Below are 11,298 nucleotides of genomic sequence, written 5' to 3'. Positions count from 1 at the left end.
GAATCAAACCCTGTAGTGAATATGAGATTTTTTTTTGGGATTGATTTAGTCAAAGCATAATAAGATTTGTGTGATTAGATCAACATCTAGAGCTATTATTCAGCTTTTGAAAGGATTTAGACTTGAAGCACATAGAGAGAATTGGACATGGTTACCAGATCTGTGTGAAACTAATGAGAGGCTTAACCTAAAATGAAGAAAATAAGCATATATTTACCCCAGCTGTTAAGTCAACCATACGAGTCACTTACTCACTAGTACAAGTGAACAGACTCAAATGTACAGTTGATCACTCACTCATGTAAGTGTCATCAAATTAGGTGTAGGACTCAGCTTAGCACAACCGTGCGTATGAGCTTGTCATCCGTATGAGTGATGCTTCACTTGTACGTCTGACTAAGTCGAATTAGGTCAAACTTCCATATCTTGTTCCTGCAGTACCTCTATACACATGTAAACATAGATAGGATAATAACGAGCGATCATGGTAACCAATAACTGTAGTGACCCGAACTTTTCCATGTTTATATATATTAAATGAAATTGATATTTACATGATTAAATGTTTCCAACATGATTGACAATCAAACTTGTTAAGACTTGATTATTCACGAACATTAAAACTTGTAAAAACTATATGATGATGATATATATATATATATATATATATATATATATATATATATATATATATATATATATATATATATATAGTTAACATGATATTATGATAAGTAAGTATATCACTAGGTATATTAAAAATGAGTTATATACATAAAAATGAGACTACTATGTTAAGAAACTCGAAAAGATATATATAACGATTATCGTTATAACAACGTCTTACTAAATACATATGTATCATATTAAGATATTGTTACACTATATTTAACATGATAAAATGATAATTATATATATCATTAAGTATATTAACAATGAACTACATATGTAAAACAAGACTACTAACTTAAGAATTTCGAAACAATATATATACGTAACGATTATCGTTGTAATAGTATTTTAACATATATATATATGATGTTAAGATATATTCATACACCATCTTATCATGTTAACATAACAATCTAACATCTCATTTAAGTATAATAACAATGAATTAATTACATTTAACAAGATCGTTAACTTAAAGGTTTCAAAACAACACTTACATGTAACGACTATCGATGACTTAACGACTCAGTTAAAATGTATATACATGTAGTGTATTTAGATGTATTAGTACACTTTTGAAAGACTTCAAGACACATATCAAAGTACTTCTACTTAACAAAAATGCTTACAATTACATCTTCATTCATTTTCATCAACAATTCTACTAGTATGCACCCGTATTCGTACTCGTACAATACACAGCTTCTAGGTGTATATACTATTGGTATATACACTTCAGTGATCAGCTCCTTAGCAGCCCATGTGAGTCATTAAACATGTGAGAACCATGATTTGGAAACTAGCATGAAATATCTCACAAAATTATAAAAATTATTATAAATCATTCATGAATTATTTACATGAAAACAAACTTACACATCCTTTATATCTAATCCATATACCAATGACCAAAAACACCTACAAACACTTTCATTCTTTAATTTTCTTCATCTAATTGATCTCTCTCAAGTTCTATCTTTAAGTTCTAAGTGTTCTTCATATATTCTATAAGTTCTAGTTTCATAAAACCAAGAACACTTTCAAGTTTGCAAGATTATTTCCAAGCTTTCTAATCCATTCCAAGTAATCATCCAAGATCAAGAAACCTTTGTTACTTACAGTAGGTTATCTCTCTAATTCAATGTAATACTCATATTTAAACTTTGATTCAATTTCTATAACTATAACAATCTTAATTCAAGCAGAAATCTTACTTGAACTTGTTTTCGTGTCATGATTCTACTTCAAGAACTTTCAAGCCATTCAAGAATCTTATGAAGCTAGATCATTACTTGTCACTTCTAGTAGGTTTACCTACTAAACTTAAGGTAGTAATGATGTTCATAACATCATTCGATTCATACATATAAAGCTATCTTATTCGAAGATTTAAACTTGTAATCACTAGAACATAATTTAGTTAATTCTAAACTTGTTCGCAAATAAAGTTAATCCTTCTAACTTGACTTTTAAAATCAACTAAACACATGTTCTATATCTATATGATATGCCAACTTAATGATTTAAAACCTGGAAACACGAAGAACACCGTAAAACCGGACATACGCCGTCGTAGTGAAATCATGGGCTGTTTTGGGTTAAAAAAAAGTATCTTAATCTTTGAATTGGAAGTTTGTTTTCTGGAAAAATGATATTACATATAAACATGATACTATATCCAAAAATCATGGTTAAACATAAAGTGGAAGTATGTTTTTCAAAATGGTCATCAAGATGTCGTTTTTTCGACGGAAATGACTACCTCTTTAAAAAATGACTTGTAACCTTTATTTCTGACTATAAACTTATACTTTTTCTGTTTAGTTTCATAAATTTTAGTTCATTATAAAACCATAGCATCTGGAATCACTCAAAACGGATTTGAAACGAAGAAATAACGGGTAAAACAAAATTGGATAAACTTGCTAGTTTTAGCTACGAAAATTTTGTAACAAATCTAGACTAAACATATCCTAACTAATTTATATTGTATTATACATATTATGTAATCTTGGGATACCATAGACACGTATACAATATTTTGACATATCATATCGACCCATCTATATATATTATTTGGAACAACCATAGACATTCTATATGCAGTAATGTTTGAGTTAGCTATACAGGGTTGAGGTTGATTCCAAAAATATATATACTTTGAGTTGTGATCTAGCCTGAGACATGTATACACTGGGTCGTGGATTGATTCAAGATAATATATATTGATTTATTTCTGTATATCTAACTGTGGACAACTAGTTATAGGTTACTAATGAGGACTGCTAACTTAACAAACTTAAATCATAAAAACGTAATAAAAAATGTTGTGAATATATTTTCATCATACTTTGATATATATGTACACATTTGTTATAGGTTCGTGAATCGACCAGTGGCCAAGTCTTACTTCCAGCAAAGTAAACATCTGTGAAAGTGAGTTATAGTCCCACTTTTACAATCTAATATTTTTTTTGGATGAGAATACATGCAGCTTTATAAATGTTTTACAAAATAGACACAAGTACGCAAACCTACATTCTATGGTTGGATTATTAAACCGAATATCACCCTTCAAGTCTGGTAACCTAAGAATTAGGGAAATGGCCCCTAATTAACGCGAATCCTAAAGATAGATCTATTGGGCTTAACAACCCCCATTCAGGTTATGGATGGTTTAGTACTTCGAGATTATTATACAGACGAGAGGTTCTGTTTTGGGGATATTCTATGCATTAAGTTAACGTCGGTTACCAGATGTTCAACATATGAATGATTTTTATCTCTATGCAGTTTGCGAAATGCCTGATATGAGATGTGTTATAAAAATGAAATCTTGTGGTCTATTATTATGATTTGATAATATATAGGTTAAATCTATAACTCACCAACATTTTTGTTGACGTTTTAAGCATGTTTATTCTCAGGTGATTATTAAGAGCTTCCGCTGTTGCATACTAAAATAAGGACAAGATTTGGAGTCCATGCTTGTATGATATTGTGTAAAAACTGCATTCAAGAAACTTATTTTTGATGTAATATATTCTTATTGTAAACCATTATGTAATGGTCGTGTGTAAACGGTATATTTTAGATTATCATTATTTGATAATCTACGTAATGCTTTTTAAACCTTTATCGATAAAATAAAGGTTATGGTTGTTTTAAAAATGAATGCAGTCTTTGAAAAACGTCTCATATAGAGGTCAAAACCTCGCGACGAAATCAATTAATATGGAACATTTATAATCAATATGAACGGGACATTTCAGTTGGTATCCGAGCGTTGGTCTTAGAGAATTAGAAATTTGCATTAATGTGTCTTATCGAGTTCCTTAGGATGCATTAGTGAGTCTGGACTTCTACCGTGTTTACTTAAAAATGATTGCTTAACATTTTTGTTGGAAACTATATATTGTTAACATGTAAATATTATGTGATATATTAATCTCTTAATGTGTTTGATATTGTGTGTTAGATGTCTACCTCTAGTAAAAATCCCATCGACTCACCTAATAATAATGAAGAGTCGAATATAGTTTGGGAAGATTCACAAATTCCCGAAGAGGAACCGGAAGAGGAGGAACCGGAAGAGGAGGAACCGGAAGAAGAGGAACCGGAAGAAGAGATTCCGGAGGAGGAAATATTAGGAACCATAGAAAAACAGATAAATAAAAGAAAATCCTCAAACAATGGACCAAAGTTAAAAATGGTCAATGGTGTTTCCACCGAGGAAGAAAAATATTGGGAAGATTACCAATTTTCCGATGAATCGGATCCCGATGAGGATTCGGATGATGTTATAGAAATTACCTCGACCCAATTTGAAAAGGCAAAAGAAAATAATAAGGGAAAGGGCATCAAAATAGAGAAACCTGATTCCAACCCCGATGAACTTTATATGTATCGTCAACACCCGCATTTCTTAAGTTGTAACAATAACCCAGGAACCTCTAAGCCACCAGGTTTTTCTAAACCATTTGTGAAAACAATGGCTCGTATTAGAGGAACATCATATATCCCTAGAAAATTAGCAAAATAAAACAGGTCCGAAGAGGAAGAAACTAGTGAGTCGGAATAAAGAGTTGTAATCATGAGGTGCAAAATATGTAAAATAAGTGTGCTTGTACTTTTCTTGTTGTATGTGAAAATTGCTTGTATTATTTGATAATTATCTTTTACGAATCTAACCCTCATCTATTTTTACAGTATTAAAACAAAAATGGATGTTAAGGATAGACAACCAAAAATTTTAGAAGACCTACCCGGGGACATGATTGATGAAATCTTGTCTAAAGTCGGTTAGAATTCATCGGCACAATTATTTATGGCGAAATTAGTGTGTAGAACATTTGATGAACGTTCCAGACATGCCTTAGTTTATAAAAGGCTTTCATTTGAAAGATGGGGTATATCACATTGGGGACACTGTAAGTTACGCCGTGTTTTCTTTAAAGCATTAAATGCGGGGAACCCAAATGCAATTTTACACTACGGGTTAATAACCTATTTTGACTCAACATATCCCAACATAGAACTTCGTGAGTTAGAAAGAGCTTCTAACATGCAACATAAAGAAGCATGTTATGCTTATGGGTTAGTGATGTTCGCTTCTCACCAAAGTGAGAAAAAGAACATCGGATTACAACTTTTAAATAAAACCTTCCCACAAGTGACGGATTCAGTAGTTGGGGTGAGAAACAAGGTTTTTAGATTATTACGGTGATGTTGGACATTACGAAACCCTCTTCCCTTTGACGACGTTACAACATGCTGTCTTGTCAATGGCCATAACGGTTATGTTCCACAAGACCAAGGATGAGAAGTAGTCTTAGTAAAACCAGAATGCATGACTTGTTTCTGGACTTATGAATTACGTGTTTTTATTGCCTTTGTTGAACGACTTGTGTATTAACTAGGATTGTTGTAACAACTATTTTGTATCAAAGTTATTGTGTGCTATATTTCATACTATATGTATGATGTGCGAAAAGTGGTATATGAATTATCGTATGGAAAATACCGGTTTTAGAGATTGCTACACACTAACGGGCAGTGTACCCGATCGTGTAGTAGTATAGTAACTGGTTTAGTTCCGTGTATCGTTCCAAGGACAGTTATATCATTCAAACTAGAATTTGAAACTATATTATGATTAACTAAGTGAATGAAAGTTAAAAGTACAAGTTTTATGTTTTGGTGGCTATTTAACGATTTAGCCAAATCAAAGAAGGTTAAATGTAAAAAACAATATTTTTGTCTTTTAAGTTTATGAAATGATAATAAGTGCAAATAAAGCAAGTAAGATAGTTTTAAATTAAATCAAAGAGATGAAATGTTTATCTAGATATTTTACCCTCGGTATTGGATGTAAATTAGATATTAAGCCCTGATTGAATAATTATGTGTGTAGTTATCTAATAGGTTCACTAAGAGTTCTCTCGGATAAACACGCAAATACAATAACAAGATCAAGGGTTCCCTTTTCACTATAGTTCTTGTATTTGTAATCAAATAATTATAAGTATGCTAATCACCTAAATCGACTCGCCAAGAGTTCTCTTTAGCAAGTACTCAAACTAGAATTACTAAGCGAGGGTTCCCTATTACTTAGACCTTTTCGTTTGTGACTAGTTGATCAACAAGATTAAAGACTTGAATAACAATTGCCTTTGCGTTCGCTCTACACAATTCATTCCTATTTTGTTTAACCGTTTTAATCTAGTTTACCCCCTTGGTCCGGTTTAGCAAACAATCAATCTAAGACAAGTTGATTGTAAATCAATATGATACATCAACAAGAGTTCTCTTTATCAACAACATATCAATTAACTAGATACAAATGATTTTAACAACAATAAGCATGGTTCTTAATTCAAGCTTCAATCTATCACGCATAATACATTCAATCAATAAGATTACATCTAATACCTTGGTTATTAATCTAGACAAACATTATAGAAACTAGCCAACAATCATGGTAACAGACAACAATACAATCAAATTATTAACTGAAATCATTGCTGAGAACAAGTAAATAACCTACAAGAACAAGAGTTCTTGGATGAAGAAGATGTTGATGGATGATGCCTTGATGTTGAGCCTCTTCAAAGAGGTTGGAATTCTCCAAAATGCTCTTCAAAATCGCCTCTAAAACTCTCTGGTGCGTAACCCTTTTGAAACAGTCCCAAAAATGAAGCTTTAAAGTGGAGAAATTAGGTAAAAAGCAGAAAAGTCGGGTACACCTACTACGGGACGTCGTCCCAAAAGGCAGGACGGCGTCCCACAAAACACGACAGGACGGCGTCCTAATAATGCTAGACGGCGTCCCAGATAAAAGGCCAGGACGGCGTCCTCTTATGCTAGACGGCGTCCCGAATGGTTTTTAGGCACTGTTTCGTTTTCTTTTCAATATTAGTTCATTTGGACGAAGCCTAACATATCAGAAGCCTTGTTTTATCATTTTAGAGTGCTACCTTGACCCTAACTCGTATCGGGATCGACCAATGTCATAAATCATCAAAATTCTTTGCAGATCATTCTTCCGATACAAATTCGCGCATCTTGGCTTATCACTTGTAGATCACCTTCATTATCTTCGATTCTAGAGCGTTTTAAGTGATATTGCGATAGATATATATGATATAATTGAGCAATATCAAAACACCCCACACTTAAACCTTGCTTGTCCTCGAGCAATTCTTTCGTTACAAAGTAGAACAATATCAATCATAATCACACAATATAGATTACATACATTACATGAATCACTCGAAGCACACGAAACACACATGTTGATATAAAACACAACACACACTATATGAAACACACGCTTTAAGTAACACACTCACGCTATATACACAATGGAAACACACGCTTTAAGTATAGTACACTTTTATTGAAATCACACGCACGCTTTATACACAATGGAAACACACACACACATTTTTGGTAGATTAGAGCCAAGTATCCGAAAAATTTGATCCTAGGGAAATCAGGACCTTGATGAAAACGTTTTATGGTTTTGAAAATATCATGCTAGTTTTTAATACTAGACACGTTTTCCGATTTTGTCGGATTTTCTGAATTTTGAAAAATGAGTGCGGGTTTCCCGCTATTGGTCAAGCCAATCCCTCCTACGGTACCTAACATCGCGAGATGTCGGTAGAAAATAATGTGCTTAGGAGGATACACATTACGTCCGGATATCATCGATAATCATGAGGTAATCATCTAATCCGTTAAGTCAATCATAAAGATTGAAGTTCATCAGGCTTAAAAGCTGATATATTACCTTTCTGGAGGTTATCCTTCCGGGGATCTGATAAATCACTAACATTTTGTGTATACATGGTGCCCCCCCCGTTTTACTAGTTAATCCCCCTCATTGAGACAAACCTTGACTACCAGTTTCCCTGTTTGACGTTGAGGCCTGGTAGATTTCCAGTCGATGTTAGTAATGACTTTTCAAGAGTTTTTGTCACCCTACAACTGGTCTGGACTTACATCTTCTGAATTGAATCAGTAAGTGTGTCATTCGGAAGACTTTACTTCCTTGAGGATGGAACAGATACATCCTATTGGTTAAAATAGGTGGTCGGACGCAACATTGTCCTTGTTAGGAGAAACAATGAGGATCGTTCTTAAGGTTTTCGATCTGGCGCGAGATCCGGTTTCCGACCACGCTATACAATCACCGCTCTCTCACGGTTTACACTCGTTTTGGTACAAGTGACCTACAAGTTAGCTTACTAAACTAGTAGGATTTTCATTCAAATAATTGAATGATAGTGCAACTTCAAAGACTATTAATAATTTAAAATGTAAACCAACATTTATTTTCTAGATTTTAAGACCGTAATGTGTATAACGTGGTTTTTGGGCTTTTAATCGTTTTTAAGGCTTACATGAAAATTTTAAAATTTTATAATAAACGCCTTAATTTTTGTGAAACGAGTTCCCGATAAATTACGAGTTCCCGATAAATTTCTATTCCCCCCACCCCACACTTGAGATCATGCAAGGCCCTCATTGCATGAAATCACAAAAAGGATTAAATTTAGAGGGCAAAGTGATAGGGTGATTGTAGAAATTTTCAATTTTTAACCTGTAAATCGTGGAATATGTAGACGGATGCCGCTGAACTTACTGCCAGCATAAGAGCATCGTCTAGTCCGCGATTATCATCATACACACATCATAATATCAAATGTCACTGAACTTAATGCCAGTCTTTGAAGTTCAATCATGCTGCACAAATAAACAAACCACACAAATCACAATAAAAATAACGGTGTTTTTACAACCACATCCGTTTATCAAACCACACCATTAGTATATTATTACAAACCGAAATTGTATCAAAATACATCACACAAATAAAATAGTCTAAAAACAAGGTACAAAATGATCCAATAGGCACGCAGGCCTAGTTATCAAACGGCCAAAAATAATTACCCGAACCATCTCTGTACGGGCGTCCCTGTGGATATTGCGGCTCAAATCTGTTCCGAGCATCCTGCAACGCAGCGGTATTATCATAAATCGGGTGAGGCGGAGGTGGGTTTTGAGGATCCGTGTAATATTGGGGTGTCAGACGTGTCGTCCCATAGTACTGCTCGGGGTTGGAATAAAACAACTCTGAGTTATGGTTATTCCAATCAATACCATAACTCATCCATCCCTGATCGTGCACTTGAGCAATCTGTTGTTGCTCCATTCGCTGCTGACTATCCCACATTCGATCGTTATGCATCCTTTGTTCGTTCGGGCTCAACCTCATGTTATTAACACTACCAACCAAACTGTCCCAACTTGATTGGGACGGATGCCACGGAACCTGTTCACCCACATTAGTCTGTGCCTCCATTTCTGCCTCCTCTTCCTGCCGTTGCTCTTGCTGAACACCACTGCCACTTGCGTCACCTGCACCAACTGCCACAAAAGGCACCAAATGCCCATTTCTATCTTTCATAATGATTTCAGCATTAATATAAAAAACCTTTTTTAATGGTTTCATTACGCTCGTGTACTCCTGTAATCTACTGAAATCAATGTTAAAATGTCGGGCAATTCGGGTGATGTAGTGGCCTCCCAGAAGTGGATTCCGTAGCCGTGTCTCAGTCGCAATGGCAAGGAAATAATTACCGATTAGCCCAGGAATGTCGGTATAGGAACCCCGCTTGATTTGATCCATAATCCACAAATCTAATGTTTTCACCTTCTCATTACCCTCAATCCTCGCATTAAACGTGCATGCGATGAGTCGATGAAGCAGCCTATCATCCCGGGCTGCGATTTCGTGGTACCTGTGCTTGCTTGATCTAAAATGTGCAGGCGCAATATTTGGCTTACAAATTCTGCGCCAATAAGAGGTGTCATCAAAAACATGCCGGCCAACGTAATCAGAAGCCCGCAAATATTCACCTAACTGATTATCGGTGAATTCCTCAAAAATTCCCAGAACTCTACAAAGCTGTAAACTGCTTATACCCCTATCTTGGCCCCCGAGACGAAACTGTAGAAACTCATTCGATAAATAATCGCTGACATTGTTAAACCGCATGGTAGAGTAAAATTCTTTAAGCAGCACCGGATAGATTGGTTCATTGATGCTAAAAACCTGTTCCCAAACGTGGGTGACTACTCTACCGTAAGGAATGGCGAGTAAATTAGAAACATGTCGGCGCATGCCCGCCTCTTCCAATGGCCCCCAGATAAAATACCAAGTTGCATTAATCGGCCTACGGTTTATTCTCTCAAATGTTTCCGTATAGTCTTCATCGTTCTGAACCTGTGTTAACCAAACTTGAGGATCATTTAGATCCTCCTCCGCTTCTTCTCCGGAAGACGATGATGAATGATGTTGTTGTTGTGGTGGTGGTGGTTGTCGTGGAGGAGCCAAACCTGCTGTCCTTCCTCTTTTTGCCGGTCCTCCTCTGCTTGATTGTCCCTGCAAAACATTATACACCAAACCAAAAGAACATAGAAACCGTTGTGTTAATGTTAGCTAAAAACATAACCGAGTAGCAGGAGAACTTCATCATTCAATTCCTAGTTCAAAAGCATTATGATTCATTTAAACGAAAGTGCATGTTCACAATTTTAAACCAAATTCAACCAAAGTCAACATTAATTTGTTAATACACCTTCAAAAAAAATTGAAAATCATAACTTCACAATGTAGCATAAACTTAGGACTCAAAGATTCAAGTATGTTGTGTCATAGGTCATAACATTTAACTTTGCATTCTAATCATATTCATCACAAATCATACTACAATTTTCACAATTTTTAGCTCAAATGACCATCTTAACATCATACATTATGGCATTCCATTCCATTAATTTGATTCAACAGGCCCTTACAAATGAAAAACAAGCATACACATTTCATAAATTCATTACAATTCAACAATATGCTTAGAAATTCACTAACATTCAAAAATGACCTGGCCAAGTTGACATCAACATCACCAACACAATCATATACTTCACAAGAATCATAAACATCATACATAAACTCAACATCATAAATTAAGCATCCCAAATTCGGATTTAATTTCTACAAACCCTAGAATCATGAACAAACCCTTAAAAACATGTAATCTTTGCAAAATAAACCCA

This window comes from Rutidosis leptorrhynchoides, chromosome 2 (assembly GCF_046630445.1).
Source record: "Rutidosis leptorrhynchoides isolate AG116_Rl617_1_P2 chromosome 2, CSIRO_AGI_Rlap_v1, whole genome shotgun sequence".
NCBI classification, from domain to species: domain Eukaryota; kingdom Viridiplantae; phylum Streptophyta; class Magnoliopsida; order Asterales; family Asteraceae; genus Rutidosis; species Rutidosis leptorrhynchoides.
Note: the sequence above shows the minus strand (reverse complement) of the source record.